We start from the raw sequence: 21962 nt of genomic DNA, 5'->3' as shown, positions 1-21962 counted from the left end.
CCGATTTTAACCAACGGGATTTGATGGGAAACCACGTGTGTCACTTCAGGGCTGGGACACTTAAGAGCAGGGACATGTTCTACATGATTTCTTTTCTCCTTTGGCTGTGACCACAAAGACAGAACCACAGGGTGAAAGCAGCTTGGATCTCTAAGTTACTACAGGGAAAAATGTTGTCTTGAATGGCTGCTCAAGTCAAATAGAACTCTGAGCAAAAAAATAAATGCTTATCATTTCAAATCACCAAAATTCTGGAGTAATTAGTTACTTTTGTAACTAATAACCCAGTACAGTTCTTGGCATTCTCTGTATTACAGTTTTTCAGTTTGCTTTTTCTTGGGATCAAGAAACTATATGACTTATAGTTAAAATCTGATCAGTAGATCTAGAAAAGAAGAGTCAAAGGATATTTCACCAGAATAAACAATGTGCATAAAAGAATTTGAACAAGGACATTTATTTTTAATGAAGTATCTAATTTTGATATAAGACATAGACAAATATTCCAATAACGGTGATATAATAATCTGTTGTCAAACTTCTTTAAAGTTTCATATATCATTAGATGACCAAGGGAACACATGATTTCTGTTTTTTCCATGTGCCTATTCTATGCAACAGATGTAGGCAACCCACAAAATTGTATTAGTGATGGCTGATAATCAGTCTGTTAATGAGGCTTATCTTTGTATTCTCTCATATCATATCACTGCCCACCCTCCCTACAAAATATAGCCTCATCCAGATTCCATCCATCATGGACCGATTTGTCTTCTTCACCCTCCAAAACCCATTGTTGAAGCCCTAACTCCCAGTGCAATTGTGTTTGGAGATAGGACCTTTAAGGAAATGATCAAGGCTAAAGTAGGTCGTAAGGATGGGGTCCTCTTCCAATAAGACTTGTTCTTTTGAGAAGAAGAAGAGACACACCATGAGCACGGGTGCGTGGAGAAAAGGCCTTATGAGAACACAGTGAGTAGATGGTCATCCGCAATCAGAGAGAGAGGCCTCCAGAGAAATTAACCCGCTGACAGCTTGATCTTGCAGCATTCAGAATTATGAGAAATAAATTTCTGTTGTTTATGCCACCCAATCTGTGGTTTTCTGTTATGGAAGCCTTGGCAAACTAATGCACCATCCTTCACAAAGTTCCCCAGAACCATCACCTCCTTCTTGTGGTCTTACTGCTCTGACTTATCATCATTGATATCGTCCTCTGAATTTCTGCAGTGAATATAATTTGATACCTAGTAAAACTTTTAAATAAAATGCTTCAGCTTTTATATTCAATAAACTTATCTCACCAACCTGAGCTGTAAACCCTTTAAAGTGAAAGCTGTATGCTTTATGTTCCATCTTTTTCTTCTTCAGAATTGCAAATATTGTAGCAATTCAGTAAAGGTTTGGTTATTGGTTAATTGAAAGGATGTTAATCGTTCAATATTTGCTTCCGGATTTTTAAACAATGTATTTATTTGTTTATTTGTTTGTTTATTTATTTATTTATTTATTTATTTATTTATTTATTTTTGGAGACCGAGTTTCGCTCTTTTCGTCAAGGCTGGAGTGTAGTGGCACGATCTCAGCTCACTGCAACCTCTGCCTCCCGGGTTCAAGCGATTCTCCTGCCTCAGCTTCCCAAATAGCTGGGATTACAGGTGTGTTCCACCACACTCAGCTCTACTAATTTTTGTATTATTAGTAGAGATGGGGTTTCACCATGTTGGCCAGGCTGTTCTCGAACTCTTGACCTCAGGTAATCCACCTGCCTTGGCCTCCCAAAGGGCTGGAATTACAGTCATGAGCTACTGTGCCTGGCCTGATTTCTTTTCCTTTTTTTTTTTTTTTTTTTTTTTTTTTTTTTTTTTTTTTTTTTTGAGGCAGAGTCTCCCTCTGTCACTCAGGCTGGAGTGCAGTGGCATGATCTCGGCTCTGCCTCCTGGGTTAAACCTATAGCACCTGCTATTTCCAGGCAGTCTACCATGCAAGTACTAATAGGCCCAACCTTGCTTAGCTTCTGAGAGCAGGTGAGATCAGGCACGTTCAGGGTAGTATGGCTTTAATACCATAATAAGACCTTTCTTATTTTCATTCTAAAATCTGAATCAGCCCAGAATCCCAAGAAGAAAGTTTTTTTGAGTCAGCAGAAAATTTTTATATTTTTATATGATTTTTCAGTTATAATATTAAATTTTTCTAAAATATATGTTTACTACACAATAAATTGCTTCCTATTATTTTTATAACCTAAATGCACTTATCTGATTTTGCTCAATGTTTAAAAGGGATAGTAAAAACGAACCAGGGCAATTTGTTTAAATTTACTTCATATTTATCGGATGAGTTCTCAATCCAGTGTAGTTTGTAAGGCGACACATGGTCAGTTAATGTTTTAATTAGGGAAGTAAAACTTCTGTTTTAATTTTAAAAACACTTCAATTTTGCGATTAACTAAAGGACTTGGGATGAATCGATATAGGTTTTCCCTCACAAGGAGGAAAAAAAGTGGGCTCACCCACATTTAATGATGAGCTATACTCAAAATGATACTGAGCCACTCTGAGCTCTCTCATACATGCATTCATTAAAATAAGTAAATTATCCTATGTGTATTCCTTTAATTCTGTGTTTATGTCTTCATGTATCTCCTTCTGCCTTTCTCTTCTCTCTTCTCTGATTCTATCCCTGCCCCTTTGGTCCTGCCATCCAGTGTCTGTTCCTGAAAACAGAAGCTGTTTTCTCCTGGATTTCTAGGCAAAATACTCCTGAAAGTTCTTAGTGTCCTCCAGTTTGTTCTGAAATTATGTTATTAAGAGCTTACTGAACAAATCTCAACACTGATCAAATGGAAAAATGAAGCACCACCAAGTTACAGCTCCAAGCAAAACCACTTTATGAGTGTGTGGCTGGGGTACACGTTAATGACACCAGTGCCCAGGTGGCCAAATTTATGTACACCCTCTTGATCTGATAATACAGAGCAGGAGGATGAATTGGTAATGAACCAGGCTGAAAACAGATGGTGACTCCATGTGTGTATGCTGCTGAAAACCTACAAAGGGAAAACATTAAATATGTGTCTTTAAATTTAAATTAGTGCATTTCAAAAACAGACAGCTGAGCTTTTGAAAATAGGCTGGCTGAATGTGTTTCATCTTATAGTTTTGAACTCTGATGTGTTTTGTGGGATAACAACAGACAAAATGGATGGTATGTTAGTTACCCTTTCTTTACCTCCTCAATATCAGTGGTGTTCCACTGTAATTAGGTGCTTGTGTGTAGTTCTTTGTCATTAAAATTGCTACACCCTAATTAGGAAATTTAGAAAATTCAAAAGACCACCATCTAAAAATTGGCACCAATTATTAAATATATTTTCTCTGATTATATGATTTTTTTGACTCCACAATACTGATTGTGTTTAGTGTTGAAATGGTTTGTTTTAAAACATGTTCTTGATGTTAGAACAAACAATATTTTATCAAACTGAACTAAAATATATAACATTCTACTGGCTATATATATATACTTGTGAAGTACTGGAGATATTTGGGTCTGAATCTATCCAGAAATTATTTCTTTGATTTATACTCAGTAACAAATAAAACTGGTACTCAAATGCCAATCTAAACACATCCCAGAATAATTTGGGGGAAAAGCTACCACAAACTCACCCTATGATTCTGTGAGGGCCTTAGATGATTTAATATGAAACTACATAAAAATGAGTATAGCTGAACGTTGGGTAAAGTTTATAGCAAGTCCACAATTTGGTCTGGACTCCCCAGACAATGGAGCTACAGGCACTGGGGCTCAGATAAAAGAAGGTGATTCACTCTCTACCTCACATCCCACATCTGCCCTGCATAAATCCCCAGGCTGTTATTACCTGAGCAATTTCTTCTGTGTCCTTCCAGGTAAAACTCAAATTGTCCAAGATCAAGGCAGACTTAATTTACATCTTGGATATGTTTGAGTTTACCCAGAGTGGCAGGATTTCTTAGCTGTGTCCATTCTATACTACTGTGTGGACCTTTTAAATATAATCTCACCATTTCTTTTTGGTTGGTATTGATGCTGCTGCTGCTGCTGCTGATGATGATGATGATTTGGGGAGAGATTATTATTATAACTTTTATTCCCCTTTTGTACAAGGATACTGAAATCTTTAACAAATGTCCTCATCCAGGAAATAAACTGAGTGGTGAATACTGTTGTAACCTAGGGAAAAAGGGGAAAGTGAGTTGCTAAAGGGGCCTTTTCTTAGGGTCCTGGCACTATTCTCTTTCCCTCCAAATGCTCTAGACCCTGCTTCTCTCCTTTTCTTTCACTTTTTGCTTATACATAGGTGGTTTCAACTTGAGAAATACAATTTAGGGAAAGTAAGGCTCCATGATTTTTATTGGAAATGATGTTATTCACAGCAGAACAAACTAAAAAGAACAATAAAAATCCTTGCCCCTTGTCACTGTGGTAAATGTGTGAAATAAGCAAAATTAAAGTTTTAAAGTGTTTGAAAGTCCCAGCAGCTAAAGGTGCAGTTGCATAAAGTCTACAACAGGATGGGAGCATTTGTAAATTCATGATGGTGGTACTTCTGCTCTGTGGTTCAGAAAACTGTTGGTTGCTCCTTTTACTAGACTGAAGAATTCATACACAGATTATATGATAAATTCTCTGAAGACAGGCTCTTTGGTTTAAATCAGTTTTCCCAGATCACTTAATATAGTATTTTGCATACAATAAGTACTATTTCTATAGTGATTTACAGTGTCTAATGGATGTTTTTTGGTAACTTGGCCTCTATACAAATTGTGAGGTATAACAAGCAAGCAGTGCTATTACATTTTACACAACAGGCAATTGAGGTTGAGTGAGTGAGTTTATCCTAGTTCTACAGTTTTCTTTATACAAGGCTATATATAAATTAGTGTTTGCTCAACAATAACTGAACCTGAAATGGGTGGCCAAATGGTCTGTGAAAAGGCCTCACAATGTGTTTCCTCTGGGACTAAATTAGTACCATAACTAAATGGAAGGCATGTTTCTATCATCTCATTCAATGTTTTGACACCAAAATGTGGTTCTGCTTAATTTAAATAATTTCATCAAAAACATTTATAAAACATATTCTACTTTGAATGTCAAGCAATATGACCCTAATTAAGATAAATAAGACACGACTTTGTACATTCCTTATTCATTTTCAAAACACTTACGGTGTCTTACTGTATGCCAGGTCTTACCATGCATTTGGAGGAGAGACTCCAAAAAAAAAATACATAGTCCATGCCCTCAAGCAGCATCAGAGTAACTGAAACAGAGCTGCAAAGGCATACTTGGGCACTTGGAACACAAAATGCTAAAATAGAGCTATGAACAAAATATTCTGCTACCATTTCTATTGTCAGTTTTTATCAATTCAGTAGTCACAGTCTTACAAATGTACTTTTGCAGGATTTGCCACTCTCACGCCCTCCTTCTAGGGAAGATTTGTTGTTTTACTGCACCCCAAGGTGGTGCAATGTGGTTTGCAGAGCTGTATCGATATTGTTTGCCCACAATATGGATTCCCAAGCTATATTTTTTGAAAGACTGCTGTAGTATAGGAAGCACATAACATGTTCAACATCATTGCTTTTGAAGATTCATGTATCATTACTTCTCTTCTTGGAAATTTCAAATACAACTCAAGAGGTTTTACAGATTAAATGCAATCTTTGATATACATGCATGCAATTTGAGGTTAATATCTTTAATAAAGGTGAAAGTGTTCTTAAAATTATCAAAAACTAATATTTTGACATTTTATGATTTTAAAATACAGAAATGCTAAAAAATGTGTCTATACTCTCTTCTTCCAAAAGGCCATTACTTGTAACATTTTCATGTGTTTATTTTTACTTTTTAATGCATTAAAAATAGAGATCATACTGATTTAGATACAGTTTATAATTATTTAGAAAACATATTGTATCAGACATTTACCAATATTATTAACATGTAGATAGTATTTTAAAATAAAGGATAGTATCTTAAAATAATTCATTCATTTCTTACGTACTTAAACTGATTCCAATGTTTTTCTGTTAAGTGTCCATGTAGCTTAATCAATCCATGCACCAAACTGGACCTGGAATATAATTCCTTCCTTCAAATAACTCATCTCCAGTAGAGAAGATAAACATGTAAACGGGACCAACTATATAATTTTTGGAGCTCAATACAAAGTAAAAATGCATAGCGAGCCCCTTCTTCAAAAATTAGGAAATTCAAGACAGCCACAGCATGCAATAAAACCAAGACTGGAGCCCTGTGAAGCATAGGCCCTGTGCAAATGCAAAGGTTACCAACCCAGGAAGCCAGTCCTGAACGTAAGCCTAATGTAAGTCAGTACAAGATGGTAAATGCCTCAATGGAAGTGTGTATTAAATTATAATAGGAACACAATGGAAGTGGTACTTCCATCTTGACAGTTCTAGCAGCTTTGCCAATTTGCATGATCAAGATAAATCTGACTCCTTTTAGCAAAAAAATGCAGACAATGACTTTAAAAAATACTTAATTGCAAAAAAAAGAAAAAATGAAATAGACTTATTTGGGCCTGCTGCACCCTCTAGCCAGGTAATAGGTAGCAAGTATTGTTTCAGAGACTGAATCTAACATTTGGAGGAGAGAAGAGAGTCATTTTCATATATGAAGAATAGTGAGGCGGACATAGGGGATGAACACCAAATGTTTGTAATTTTGTTCCCTAATCTATGGGAGCCAAGGAAACTCACATTGTACTTCTTTTCCCCTAACCCACACAAGACAATATAATTTTAAGAAAGCAGATGAAAAATATTCCAGCACAGGACATCAATCGTTTTTTACAATAAGAGTGAACAGACCAACAGACCTTTTGGCTTTTCTTATTTGGATTTACTTCAATGTCTAAAAGTTGCTAAGTAACACTTTTAATAATAAGAGATTTCAAGGCCAGGAAATTAATGGTCCATGACCCTATTTAAGAGAAATATTAGTGCATCGTAAGGCGAGATGGCTGAATACAGTAATGGGAACTTTGGGTAATACACTTAACCACTTTCATGTGCTACTTTTTCATTGCCGCTCACAGTCGATTTGGCAGACATGATTTTTTTTATTAGACCATTTACTAAGATCATTTCATCATTATCTCAAATTAGTTAATAATTACACTGGAAAATAATGATATAGAGAGAATAACCATTGTATAGTTGTGACTATTTTGAAATGCAGTTGTTTCTAGATCTGATAAATACAAATGTTTAGAACACACTAAATACAATTTAACTTTTTCAATATGCATCTCATGGGCTCATTTCAGTAAAACCAAAGCAAATCAAACACACAAACACACACACAAACACACACACACACACGCACACACACACATATACAACCCTCTCACTAACCTTTCCCTTTGCTGGAAGTACTTATCCACTCTTCCTTGGACTTGAGCAACTCAGTGCTCCCTATGAAATTTAAGCCACAGGCTCAACCACCACACAAATAGGACATAACCTGGTGAGAGAATAATCTCCAAAGGTCTCCTGAAGACTAACTTTGGCGAAAATTGTGTTAAGTCTGAGCAAAAGGAAACTTCAAAGGAATAAACAGCTTCTGTGGATTAGTGGCCATAGGAGTTTTAAGGTTGAATAAAACCCTTGACTGGAATTAAAAAAAAACTGACTTGGACTAATTTTGCTGAAAGTACAAAGGGTTTCAGGGGGAACATATCACCTTTTAAAACAAATGCTTAATTCCTTTATAAAAGACATTTAGTTTTTCATCTGAGAAAATTCTTCAAGGGGCAGGAGCGATTTACCTTCAAGCACTGGGAGTTAGGCCATTTGAGGTTACATGAAACTACTCATGACCTCTGAGAGTGGAGACCTTGGAAAAGCTGGGAATATTTTAGGAAGCTCTGGAAGAAAATACTAGAGACACTTCTTTTGGCTAACATATGAAAAGCTAGGATTCCAGACCTAGCTTTTTTTCTTTGTTTCTTGAGGAAATGAAAAGTGTTTGCTCACAAATTACCTAAATCTTGAGCTTTACTGTTTCTGTGATAAACACAGAAGGTTGCTATTTAAAAGCGACTTTTTCTCCCTACCAATATCTAGAGGAGAATGGCTGAGGAGGATGGCATAGGGGACCCTGGTTATAAGTAAGTTATTTCCACGATGAACCTCAGGTTTCTCATCTGTGAAATGGTTTAATAACCTGTCGGGAGTGTTGAGAAATGCAATGAGTTAATGTGTAAAGTAATTTCTACATAGCAAACATTTAATAAATATAAATAAAGGAATAAATACTTTTACAATACAGTATATTGTATATTATAATGTCAGAGAACCTTAAAGCAATGTCCAGCATTATGTGTGACTGATCAGGCTTCATAAGACATTTTTAGTGGGCAGGTCCTGACTCCCTCATCTCTGTAAAGCTTATGTTCAGGACCCCATATGATGACAGACAGGTTCACCTCATAAGACCGTGGCTCCTGAGACAACTGTATGGAAGAACAGCCCTAGCCTGACCCATTCTGTGACTGAAACCATCCATTCTCAATTTTCTCTGCAACCTCCCAGCATCAACTCTTTTTTTGTCTGCTCAAGGGTAATAAAAGCCTCTTGATTGGTTCTGATCTCTCTCTTCAAAAACTTCCACAGGACTCTAAATTTTACTCTTCCTATTATACTCTTCCTCAATGCACAGCCATAATTAAAGAAAAACTACTCCATGAATTGCTCTCAGTTTTCAAATTTGAAGAAAAGTTAATGACAAAGAAGAAAACAAGGTGTTTGGGAACGAGGGCAGTAAGAAAAATTTTATTTAAGATTTCAGAAAAGCTCAAGTATATCCTATCAAAACTTTAATACCTTTAAAATTGGAGAAGATAAAAAAGCGAGTTACTCTGATGTGAAAATGCTTTGAGGAAATGAGCAAAAATTAATCATAGAAGAGGAAACCCAAGTGACCACTAAACATGTGAAAAGATGCTCAACTCCACTGGTAATAAGGAAAACATAAATTCAAACCATATTGAAGTACCATTTCACACTCTTTCATTTGAAAGCATTTTTATATATGATTATGCCAGGAATTAGTGAGAATGTGGAAGATAGGAATTTATATGCTGCTGGTGGAAATTTACATTGCTATAAAGTTTTGGGGGAGCTATTTGGTGACATCTATAAAATGGAAATTTTGCATATTTGATGATGCAGTAATTCCATTTCCAAGTATACTCCTGAGAGCCTCTCACACATGTACATGTGGCACTCTGTATAGGAATGTTTAGTGGTGTTATTGGAGCATCATTGTTAAAAGTCTAACAACCACAGCAGAAATAAGTCATGGGATGCTCACATGATGGAAGAACATGAACAGAGGAGTGACCAAACTAGCTTTATAGTTATCAACAAGGAAGAATCTTATATACTTGCAGGAAAATCTGGTTTCTAGAATACCTAGAGTATGACATCATTTATATAAAGTTTAAAAACAAAAAGCAACATTATATACATATGTTGTGTGTGTGTGTGTATACATAAATTAGAAAGAAATGCATGGGATTGATAGAAGCCAAAATCAAGATGGAATTTACTTCTTTGGGAAACCGATATGGCTAGGTGGGAGATAAAAGCATCAGGTACACAGCATATGTCAACTGTTGTTGATAATGCTTCATTTCTGAAGCTGGGTTTATTGTTTTATTATTTACACTTTTTTTGTTTCTGAAATATTTCATGATTTTTTCTAAGACTTTGAAGTATAAGATACAAGAGGGGTTTGGCCAAGTCTAATTGGCTCTGAAGAACTAGACCCAGGATTCCAAAGAGAGGAAAAAATGCTCCAGTTTCCAGAAACAATTATTGAGGACACCCCATAACAAAGGTGCTGACAAGCTTTCCTCCTTCTGCTTTACATTGTAAGTTATCGCCTCTCGCAATTTCCTTTCTTATTCATTTTCATGGTTGTCCATGATCAGTGGACAATAAGCTATTCAGGTATTCAAAGTTGATGTCTAATTCATTGTCCTAGCCTCATGCTGTGGTCAGTGTTCAGCACATAGTGGGTGCTTAATACACTCTGGGTGAGTGAATGAACAGATAACAACATAGATGGGGCAATATGATAATATAGAGAGGACCTGATTATTCATTGCTATGACTGTATTGATTTCAACATGTAAAAATCAGCATAGACAAGAAAAGGTAAATCAAAAATAGAATACTTGGGCTCAGCTGCAAAATGAAAGGGAGCTACATGTTCAATTACAGGAGTTAAGGTAATTCCCTTCAAAGTGATAATTATGGGAGATGATTCTAATTTGAAACTGGTTTTCTAATTGGTGTTTGGCTTTCAGAAATCTCACAGGCCTTTAATTTATGTATATTTTGCTTAACTCTTCATAGCTCACCCCAACCACCAACAAACCCCTCAGATTCTTTCTTAAGATCGAGGAGGTGAGTCACATAAAGTCCAAGAATTACCAGCTACTATTCAGATAATTATTTGTTATCCAAAATCTTAAAAAGATGAAATTATGAAAACATATAAAATAAAAGCATTAACATTATAAAAAGGGTTTTCTGCTAAAATATCACCTGCCAGGTCTTCCCTGACCATCTGATCTAAAATAACAATCCTTCCCCCAATATTCCTGTCTATCTCGTTTTTCTGCTTTACTCTTCCTGACAATCACATAGAATCAATTTAACTCTGTGGTAAGCACGTCTTCCCCTCTCTTCATAAAATTTGATCTATGGACAGTTGTTGACTCCCTCATCTCTATAAGGGATGGGAACTTCACCTGCATTGTTCACAGATATATTCATAGGAACTGTAATAGTGCCTAGATGATAATAACTTCCAAATAAATATATGTTGAATAAATGAATGAATAATTAAGTCCATATTACATTCATGGCAATAATCCTTAGCCAGATTTTTAATTTAAAATATGCAAGACTTCCTCTAAGACTGTATTAATTCATATGATCAGTGTATTCAAATATAGTGAACAGGAGGGATTTCTTCTCTTCCCCTTCCTTTCTCTTGCTTACTTTTTTTACAGCTATATTGAGGTATAGTTGAAGTTGACATACAAAGAACTGTATATATTTAAAATGTATTTTGATAAAGTTTAGCATATGTAAATACCCATAAAATCATCACTACAATCAAAATATTGAACATATTCATCACCTCCAAAAATTTCCTTGTAGCCCCTTGTAAACTTTCCTAGTACCCCTATCCGTCCTTAGGCAAACACTCATCTGCTTTCTGACACTATAGATTAGTTTCCATTTCTAGAATTTTATATAAATGGAAACATATGGTATATACTCTTTATATCTGTCTTCTTTCACTCAGCATAATTAAGACTTATCAATAGACAATGAATACTAGGAAACCAAATCCAGCAGCAGATGAAAAATCTTATCCACCACAATCAAGTTGGCTTCATCCCTGGGATGTAAGGCTGGTTCAACATACGTGAATCGATAAGCGTAATCCATCACATAAACAGAACCAGTGACAAAAACCACATGATTTACGATTACAATAGATGTGGAAAAGGCCTTTGATAAAATTCAACACTCCTTTATCTTAAAAACTCTCAATAAACTAGGTATTGATGTAACATGTCTCAAAATAATAAGAGCTATTTATGACAAAACTATAGTCAACATCATATTGAATGGACAAAGCTGGAAGCATTCCTTCTGAAAACCAGTAAAAGACAAGGAAGCCCTCCTCCCACCACTCCTATTCAACATAGTATTGGAAGTTCTGGCTTAGACAATCAGGCAATAGAAAGAAAGGGTATTCAAATAGGAAGAGAGGAAGTCAATTTGTCTCTGTTTGCAGATGACAAATAGAAAATCTAAATGATTTTATATTTAAAAATCCCCATCATCTCAGCCCCAAAACTTCTTGAACTGATAACCAACTTCACCAAAGTCTCAGGATACAAAATCAATGTGCAAAAATCATAAGCATTCCTTTACACCAACAATAAACAAGCAGAGAGCCAAATCATGAATGAACTCCCATTCATAATCACTACAATGAGAATGAAATACCTAGGAATACAACTAACAAGGAATGTGAAACCCTTTCAAGGAGAATTACAAACCACTGCTCAGGGAAATAAGAGAGGAAACAAATAAATGGAAAAACATTCCATCCTCACAGATAGGAAGAATTAATATCATGAAAATGGCCATACTGCCAAAAGTAATTTATAGATTCAATGCTATTCTCATCAAACTACCATTGACATTCTTCACAGAATTAGAAAAATCAATTTTAAATTTCATATGGAATCAAAGAAGACCCTGTATAGCCAAGACAATCCTAAGCAAAAAGAACAAAGCTGGAGGCATCATGCTACCTGACTTCAAACCATACTTCAAGGCTGCAGTAAGCAAAACAGCATGGTACTGGTACCAAGATAGAAATATAGAACAACGGAGTGGAACAGAGACCTCAGAAATAACACCACACATCTACAACCATCTGATCTTTGACAAATCTGACAAAAACAAACAACGGGGGAAAGATCTCCTATTCAGTAAATGGTCCTGGGAAAACTGGCTAGTCATATGCAGAAACTGAAACTGGACCTCTTCCTGGCACTGTATACAAAAATTAACTCAAGATGGATTAAAGACTTAAATGTAAAACCCAAAACCATAAAACCCCTAGAAGAAAACCTAGGCAACATCATTCAGGACACAGGGATGGGCAAATATTTCATGACAAAAACGCTAAAAGCAATTGCAACAAAAGCCAAAATTGACAAATGGGATCTAATTAAACTAAAGAACTTTTGCACAGCAAAAGAAACTATCAGAGTGAACAGGAAACCTACAGAATGGGAAACATTTTTTTGCAATTTACCCATCTGACAAAGGTCTAATATCCAGAATCTATAAGAAACTTAAACATATTTGCAAAAGAAGACAACCCCATCAAAAAGTGGGCGAAGAATGTGAACAGATATTTCTCAAAAGAAAACATTTACATGGCCAATAAACATGTGAAAAGAAGCTCAACATCACTGATACCAGAGAAATGCAAATCAAAACCACAATGAGATAACATCTCACCAGTCAGAATGGCAATTATTAAAAAGTCAGGAAACAATAGATGCTGGTGAGGCTGTGGAGTAATACGAATGCTTTTACACTGTTGGTGGGAATGTAAATTAGTTTAACCATTGTGGAAGACAGTATGGCGATTCCTCAAGGATCTAGAACCAAAAATACCATTTGACCCAGAAATCCCATTACTGGGTATATACCCAAAGTAACAAAAATCATTGTATTATAAAGACACATGTACACGTATGTTTATTGCAGCACTATTTACAGTAGCAAAGACATGGAACCAACCCAAATGCCCATCAATGGTAGACTGGATAAATAAAATGTGGAATACTATGGAATACTATGCAGCCACAAAAAGGAATGAGATCATGTCCTTTGCAGGGACACGGATGAACCTGGAAGCCATCATCCTCAGCAAACTAACACAGGAACAGAAAAACAAACACCACATGTTCTCATTCATAAGTGGGAGCTGAACAATGAGAACACATGGATACTAGGGGGAACAATATACATCAGGGCCTATCGGGTGGTGGTGAGTGGAGGGAACTTAGAGGACAGGTCAATAGATGCAGCAAACCATCATGGCACACATACACCTATGTAATAAACCTGCATGTTCTGCACGTGTCCGTTTTTCTTTTTAGAATAAAGAAAAAAAAAACAATTTTTAAAAAAATACTTATCTATGTTGTCATATGTATAATTAGTTCATTACTTTTTATTGCTGTACAGTATTCCACTTTTGAATATACCACAATTTGTTTATCTATTCACCAGTTTAGGGGCATTTGGGTCATTTCCAGTATTGGACTTTTTAAAAAAGCTGCTATGAACATGTATGTATAAGTCTTTGAGAGGACATATTCTTTCCTTTCTCTTGGGGAGATGCCTAGGAGTAGAAGGATTAAGTTGCATAGTAGATGTATGTTAAGGATTTTTACAAACTGACAAGCTATTTTCTAAAGTGATGGTACCATTTTACATCTATGCCAGCAATATATGAGTTCCAGTTTATTCACATCCTCACTAACATGTGATGTAGTCAGTCCTTTTAATTGTAGACATTCTAATATACATGTAGGATATATGATCATGTTTTAATTTGTATGCTGTTAGCATATTTTCATCTCTTATTTGCTATTATGTCATCTTTGGTGAAGTATCTGTTCAAATATTTTGCCTATTTAAAAAACTGGATTGTTTGTTTTCTATTAGTTGTAAGAGTTCTTTATGTAATCTGGACACAATTGCTTAATAAGATATGTCATTTGCCACTCTACTCTCCCCATCTGTGGCTTGGCTTTTCATTCTTTTAGCAATGCCTTCACAGCAAAAGATTAGGATTTCTTTATTGAACAAATTTACTAAAAGCAACATTCTGTGTCATGGGGGCTTGTTGTACAGATTATTTCATCAACCAGATACTAACCCCAGTACCCAACAGTTATTTTTCTGATCCTCTGCCTCCTCCCACCCTCCACCCTCAAGTAGACTCCAGGGTCTGTTGTTTACCTTTCTGTATCCATGTGTTTTTATCATTAAGCTCCCACTTATAAGTGAGATCATATGGTTGGTTTTCTGTTTCTGTGTTAGTTGCTAAGGATGATGGCCTCTAGCTCCACCCATGTTCCCACAAGGGAGATGATCTCATTCCTTTTTATGGCTGTATTGTATTCCATGGTATATGTGCCACTTTTTCTTTATTCAGTCTACCACTGATGAACATTTAGGTTGATTCCATGTCTTTGCTCTTGTGAATAGCACTGCAATGAACATACATGTTCATGTGTCTTTATGACAAAACAATGTATATTCCTCTGAGTATATACCCACTAATGGGATTGCTGGGCCAAATGGTACTTCTGTTTTCAGTTCTTTGAGAAATTGTCACATTGTTTTTCACAATGGTTGAATTTATTTACACTCCCACCAACAGTGTATAAGCGTTTCTTTTCCCCTGAAACCTTGCCAGCATCTGTTATTATCTGACTTTTTACTAATAGCCATTCTGACTGGTGTGAGATGGTATCTTACTATGGTTTTGACTTGCATTTCTCTAATGATATTGAGCTTTTATTCATTTGCTTGTTGGCTGCATTGTATGTCTTTTCTTGAAAAGCATCTGTTCATGTTCTTTGCCCATTTTTTAATGGGGTTGTTTTTTTCTTACAAATTTGTTTAAGTTCCTTATAGAGGCTGGATATTTGGCCTTTGTCAGGTGCATAGTTTGCAAATACTTTCTGCCATTCTGTAAGTTCTCTGTTAACTGTTGATAGTTTCTTTTGCTGTGCAGAGGCTCTTAAGTTTAATTAGATCCCATTTGTCAATTTTTTGCTTTTGTTTCCATTGCTTTTGGAGTCTTTGTATGAAATCCTTGCCAGCCCCTATGTTCAGAATGATATTGCCTAGATTGCTTTCCAGGGTTTTTATAGTTTGGGGTTTTACATTTAAGTCTTTTATCTACCTTGAGTTGATTTTTGTATATGGCGTAAGGAAGAGGTCCAGTTTCAGTCTTCTACATATGGTTAGTCGGTTATCCCATTTTTGAATAGGGACTCCTTTCCCCACTGCTTATTTTTGACAGTTTTGTCAAAGGTCAGACGGTTGTAGGGGTGTGGCCTTATTTCTGGGCTCTCTATAAGAGAGCATTAGAAATATCAAGGCAACCGATTTGATGATTGACCAATTCTAAATGCTTGAGAGACATTGTGCATCAATGGAGGCTACAAGATTTTGTGCCAAAATTATTGAGAGAATAAAATAGTGCTACTGATAGAACTGCAGGTTTCAGGAATAATACTTAATTTTAACTTAAGGACAAGTTTGAATAAATAATTTTGGGAAGGCAGCAGGACATCCAAATGGAAATGACCAATAGGTATGCTAAGTATGACTGGCTTGCAGTCATACTTAGGAGTCATTTGCTTATGAGTCATCATCATCAAAAAGGTGAATCTATATGAGTAGATACATTTTTTTAAATATGTGGAAGAAATGCTGAGTAGAAAATAAACACTGGGAAAAGGACGTAGGATTGTCATTCCATAGAAGCACTGAGTTTAAGGTAACTAAATTATTTCAATCTCTTCTGCAATTGGAAAAAAGTAAAACTTTATATCTGCCGTGGTCGTTAAGGATTTGGTTAACAAATGAAGTATTTGTATGTTTTTAAGGTAGCCTAATTCACTGTCTGATAATTCAAACAATTGGGAAAAGCCTTTCTTGTACTGAGCCTGATATGAACAAACTATTATCTTTGACCTTGATTTCAGCTGCTGGCACAGAGTAGGCACTCAGGCAATGTTAGTTAGATGACCAGATGGTTCTTCCTGTGTTCTCAGCCAATTCAGTTAGTCTACTCTCTTCCATGTGTGAGCCAGATGGCTGAACTGTTACATAAATTTTTAGCTGTATAAACAAAAGTAACTTAAATCATTGTAATTATCTAATGTGTACGCCCCTTGTCTTTTTATTTTATAAGGTAAATATTCTAGATTTACAAAGCAAATTCTCCAATGATATGATATTCAGAGATATTTTGAAGAGGATAAAGAAAGAAATACATCACATGGCTCATTTCCCAGCAAGAGTAGGTGAAGTTATTTGTTCGGTGTGAAATTATTGAGGAAAGTGAAGGTTTGGTACAGTGTCTATGGAGCAAGGTACTTAAGCCAGCAAAAGATGTATAAAAAGATTGTGGAATATCAGCTAAACTGTACATATCATGGATTTTCAGGGGGCCAGTTAAGCAGACATTGTAGAGAGTATGTAAGATGTGAAACTGAACTGTTGAACCATGAAAGCTTTCCCTTCTTAGGTTTCTTCATACCAAAATCTCCTCTATTGTTCTTTTATCCTGTCAGTTCATTAATAGGTTATGCTAGCCATGAATGGATCACTATACTGTGTAAAGCCAGGAACTGCATCCCTGGTAAGGAATGATTTATATATTCCTGGGTTTATGTTTCTATAAAGCAGAAGATACTTGATCACCAGAATCTTCCATCCTCATGTAGGAATGGCCACAAACAAACTATCTTCTTGGATAGTTTCTGCTACTTTGAAGTATTTGCTGTCTTGGGAAAGGATACGGACAAAAAAATCATGGCTGACATTTACAGTTTCCCTTCTGGCTAATACTAATATGGCACAGTGATTAAGAGCATGGTTTTGGGAGTCAAAGACATCCGTGTTTAAATTCTGGTTTTGCTGCTTGCTAGTTTCTGTGAACAATACTAAATTACTTAACATGTCTGATTTCTCAATTTTCATCTAAAGTGAGAATGTAATATTTAATTTGTCCGGTTGTTAAAAGAATTAAATGAAATAATGCATCTAAAGTGCTCAGGCTCATTGGCTAGAACAATGAATAAAAACCAAAACAATTGTTACTGGGTTTCTGGCCTGCCAGAATACCTGACCTTCTTATTACATGGGAGATTTATTTTCTCTCATTGTTGCTCTAAGGGATGCTCCTGATCTTGAGACTTAGAAATTATATAAACAATTATTGTTCAGAATAGCAAGACACTTTAGGTATTGTAGATAACTATCATTTGAGGAGTCTTACGTTTGTTCTTGGCTAGCCTGGCATGTGGCCGAGGTTTAAGAGAGAGAAATCAGGGAATAAAACAGAAATGGGTATACACAAACTAGTGACATTAATGAGAAACTGAGTTTACCCAAAGTTGCAGACAAAAGCAGCTGCAAAATTGCAGACTTCCTCACCTTCACAACTACCTGCCCTTCCAAGTTCTGAGACTCTCTCTAAATTTCTACAGACAAGAGACCAGAGCAGAAAAGCGTGTGTTTGGAGGAATGCACAGGTATGAAACTCTCTGAAAGAGAGAAAGAGGCCAGATGGAGCTGAAATTCACACACACAGTGCTGAGACATTCCTCAAGCTTTGGGGAGAAGTACAAATGAAGAATGGATAAAGAAATGGTAGAACATTTCTTCCCAATTCATCTGAGGGGATAGGAATTCTTGTTTTATTGGCCCATGCAGAAATGCAGATAATTTGAATGGATGTCTTCTCCTACACTCATATGATCAAATGAGGCTGACTCAGTAGGAGGAAGAGACCCTTTCATTTTCTGATTCTGTTCCTTGATCCTATCTGGAAAAGACATGGCTGTGCCTGTTCATTTAAGTATTAACTGTGGTTGCTTTCAGATCGCAACAGCAGCCATTGTGACAGAGAACATATGCCCCACAAAGCCACAAAACACTCCACTATCTGTCCTTTTATAAAAAACAATTGCAGATCCTTGATCTGGATCAATCACCCAGGCAGCAGTTGGATATCCTTTTCTTTCTATTTGTCAAGTAGTATAAGAGGCCCCAAATGGCAAGGGATTGGTCTCAGCTCCCAATTCAATGCAACGGTTGCTATGTCCCATTGTGAAAGCAATTCTTTGGGTGCTAAATTCTCCAACCAGCAACACGCAGAATTTTGGAAACAGGAATGAATTTTTGCAAGTAGGTAATAAGGTATAATAATGGAAGATGTCACTTCTATATCAACCCCTTGGTTTCCAGACCCATGTGTTATAACTGTGGGAGAAGTAGCATCTCCTGTCATTCCCTCGTCAGAGTTTATGCTGCGTCCCAACCTTGTAAGGTCTTAACCATCAGCTGGCACCGTAATTAATTCTTTGATAAATCTTGTTTTATGTGGGCAATGACCTACATGGTTAGAATAGTGAGCTCCACGAGGACCAGCCCACTGGCCCACTTCTTTTGGCAAAAGATGGGTGTCTTGCTCAAGGTATATCATGCAGAAAACTCTAACAGGAGAAGTTAGGCATGTTATTTTCAGCAGAAGTCTTGGGTGGTGAGGTAAGGCAAACCCAAATGCCTAAGTATGTATTTCATAAAGACAAATCATGGTTTCTTTCATGAAGGTAGGACTGCAATATAATCAGCATTCTACCAGATAACTGGCTGGCACTCCAGGGATTCAGTGCTGGTTTCTAGAGAATATTGACTACCCAGAAGAAAGAACAATCTGACCAGCCTTGGTGAGAGCAATCTATGTTGCATAAAACACATTTCTGCTTTTGTGACCACATTGTTCATTAATCTACTGATCAAGCATTAGGGAGACTGGGAAAAAGAATGACTTGGCGGAGCCGCCCTCAGAGTTGCGAGGCCGGACGCAGTGCGGCGCTGCCCCACTCGCCCCAGCCGCCGTCATGAAGGCTGTGTTGCAGTGCGTCACCCGGGCCAGCGTCACAGTTGGAGGAGAGCAGATTAGTGCCACTGGAAGGGGCATATGTGTGTTGCTGAGTATTTCCCTGGAGGATACGCAGAAGGAACTGGAGCACATGGTCTGAAAGATTCTAAACCTGCATGTATTTGACGATGACAGCGGGAAGCACTGGTCTAAAAGTGTGATGGACAAACAGTACGAGATTCTGTGTGTCAGCCAGTTTACCCTCCAGTGTGTCCTGAAGGGAAACAAGCCTGATTTCCACCTAGCAATGCCCATGGAGCAGGCAGAGGGCTTTTACAACAGGTTCCTGGAGCAGCTGCATAAAACATACAGGCCGGGGCTTATCAAAGATGGCACGTTTGGGGCCTACATGCAGGTGTACGTTCAGAATGATGGGCCTGTGACCACAGAGCTGGAATCGCCAGCTCCCGGCACTGCTACCTCTGACCCAAAGCAGCTGTCAAAGCCTGAAAAACAGCAGCAGAGAAAAGAAAAGACCAGAGCTAAGAGACCTTCTGAATCAAGCAAGGAAAGAAACACTCCCCGAAAAGAAAACCGCAGTACCAGCAGCGGGGCCGAGGGTGACGTGTCCTCTGAACCGGAACCGTAGCTCAGGAGGCAGAATTCAGTATGTTATCATTGGGCAGAACTGGATCCTGAAAAATTCAAGATGCTAAGCACCTACACTACTTTAAGAATTTGGAACTGAAACATGAGGCAAACAGAAATAAGAAAGTGGGAACCTGAATAGCTCTGCAAAAAACACCAAAGGACCATTTTGCCATTTTCTGTTGTTGCTGTGGTGGAATGAGGCAGTGGGCACTGCCGGTGGGTCGGGGGGTGAGTGCGCACGTGGTAGAAGGCATGCGCTTGTGCCCCCCCACAGAAAGGCTTTGTTGGTTTCTGCCACATCTTGGCTTGCTTTTGGAACAGGCTGGCCTAGCATCATTTGTCATCAAGTCCACTGTGGTGTATTCTGCGTTTCCACGGCGGGGGTTCTCCACCACACTCACACTGTCCATGTTCTTTTTATTGCTGATTCAATCAATCCCTTGTTGAAGTGTCAAGAGAGCAATCATCAGTGATAATGTATTGTGTGAGACCTTTGCATCTTGTAAATTTTCTCTTTTTTCTAAAAATAAATAATAAAATCCTAAATCTCAACAAACCACAAAAAAAAAAAAAAAAAAAAGAATGACTTAATATACATGGGATGAATCATCCTGTTCCTGTTATTGAGACACTTTTCTACAGAGGGAAGCTTCAGTGAACATTCACACATATTATTCTTTTACCCTGGGCCTATTCTGAAGGGGCTGTCCACATGAACCTTCCCCAAATCTCTTTCTCACTAATATGCAAAAATCCTTCCTTCTGAGTCTCTGTACTTCCAAACTGTGCCTAAGGATCACTACCAATCTATACCTTATATCACCTGTCCTCCAAGGCAAACTGGACAACCAATGTAGCCACAGTCCTCATTTTTCATAGTGCTGAGATACATGGATTTCAATGATCATGTTTAATTAAATAATACCACTACCTTAACAACACAGTTCAAATTTTAGTAACTACAGTATGTTAACTGTGAAAGGTTAAATGAAGCACAAACTTCACTGCCATTTTTTAGTCCACATATCACTTTGTAAACAACAAATGCAGATCCTGGGAACAGACAGTGGATAGGAGACAGGGCTAATGTGCAGCGAGTTCCCACTTGGATGGACAGACCAGTGTGTAGAGAGTCACAATGCAAACCTTTGCTTCAAGAACCAGCACAGGAACATACCGGGAAAGCCAGAAGAATTCACAGATCCTTTTAAAGAAGCTGCATGCCACTGCAAATTCCATGAGACAAGTGAAAAATGGAGAGCTCCTAAAGTGTGAGCGGTGGGAGAAGCTGCCTCCAAACACACATTCCCACTGGGAAATCTGAAAATCCAGATCACAGCAGAAGGTTTTAACCTTACCTGGAGCTGAAATGGATGAAATATAGAAGTACAAGCAGCAGCACTTATAGGCACTCCCATTCTCCAGCTGGAGCCCAGGGAAGCCATTCCTGAATGTATGAAACAGGGGCCCTTGGGGAAGGCAGGCAGTGGAATTAAGGAGAGGTCAGAGGGTATAAGATATTTCAAACTAAATTTTACAGTAATGTTGATTGGGCACAAGTGGGTTGGGGGGAGCGGCGGAGGAAACAAGAACTGCTTCAGGTAGGGACAGGAGCCACAGCCAACACTGTGGGCAGATGCAGGAGAGGTAAGGCCTGAAAACCGAGTTTGCTTGCTCAGCAGGGAAGCCCATAACCTGAGACAAGGCCTCCATCTGCCCGCCAGCCATTCAGGCTACCTGGATCTCAACTCAGTGCTGTTAGTGGGGCACTGTGGGAATGAGACTGGCCTTACCAACTGAGTGGGAGCTGGGTGAGATCTCTTGCTACCAGCTATCCCTAACTTCTCTGGTGAACTATATGGCACAGGAGAGGCAGATATAATCCTCTCTGGAACATAATCCCATTGACGTGAAAACTATCTCCTCATCCTCCACAGTGGCCATGGCAAGCTTGGCCCAAGGGGAGTCTGAGCTCAGAC

The 21962-nt window shown here is 37.6% G+C and overlaps 1 pseudogene; it reads left to right on the top strand.

The window, feature by feature from the left end:
- Nucleotides 1-19351: 19351 nt before the first annotated feature.
- Nucleotides 19352-19981, top strand: LOC104668168 (annotated as a pseudogene).
- The last annotated feature ends 1981 nt before the right edge of the window (nucleotides 19982-21962 follow it).

This window comes from Rhinopithecus roxellana, chromosome 9 (assembly GCF_007565055.1).
Source record: "Rhinopithecus roxellana isolate Shanxi Qingling chromosome 9, ASM756505v1, whole genome shotgun sequence".
Taxonomy (NCBI): domain Eukaryota; kingdom Metazoa; phylum Chordata; class Mammalia; order Primates; family Cercopithecidae; genus Rhinopithecus; species Rhinopithecus roxellana.
The sequence above is the reverse complement of the archived record's forward strand: the minus strand, read 5'-3'. Positions and strand labels throughout refer to the sequence as shown.